Below are 652 nucleotides of genomic sequence, written 5' to 3'. Positions count from 1 at the left end.
GCGGACGATCGCCGCGCTCCGGAAACGGCCACGAGCACACGAAGAGACCCCCGGAGCCGGCCGTGGCCTGTCCTGACTCTCAGGACCTTGTCGTGAAGGTGGGCAGCGTGGCCTGGCCACCCTGAGGTCACTGCCTGGCCAGGACTCGCGGGGCAGCGGCTACAGCAGAGACTGACCCCTGCACCGCGGTACCCACCCCACCCCCAGCACAGCCTCAGTCTGTAGGAAAACCAAGGGGCACCCCGGCAGGCTCGAGCCCCGGGGTGTCGGTGGGTGTCCCCAGCCTGGGGGAGGCCTGGCAGGCGTCTGTGACCCTGAGGGGTCCAGTGTCCCCGGGGCCCTGGGGGCAGCTCGTCCTTGTGGCGTGGGCCCCGCCCGGTCCGTGACCCAGCTGTGGTCTCGGTGGCACGAGCGCCACATGTCTTCCCGGGCAGGCGGCCAGCGTGGCCACTCGGGGCAGCGCCCAGGACCCCGCTGTCCGGCCCCAGGCCCTGGCTGCCACTGCGGGTCCCCCTGCCGGTCCCCCCGCGGGGTGCTGGAGAGCACCATGCCCTCTGCAGCACCCAGCCGCCCCCACCTAAGCCACCCCCTCCAGCCCCCCAACCCCGCACCTCTGAGAGCTGTCCCCCAGGACGCTCAGCCCCAGCGCCCC

The sequence above is a fragment of the Condylura cristata genome, unplaced genomic scaffold, assembly GCF_000260355.1.
Source record: "Condylura cristata isolate star-nosed mole 26May11 unplaced genomic scaffold, ConCri1.0 scaffold00003, whole genome shotgun sequence".
Lineage (NCBI taxonomy): Eukaryota > Metazoa > Chordata > Mammalia > Eulipotyphla > Talpidae > Condylura > Condylura cristata.
The sequence above is the reverse complement of the archived record's forward strand: the minus strand, read 5'-3'. Positions refer to the sequence as shown.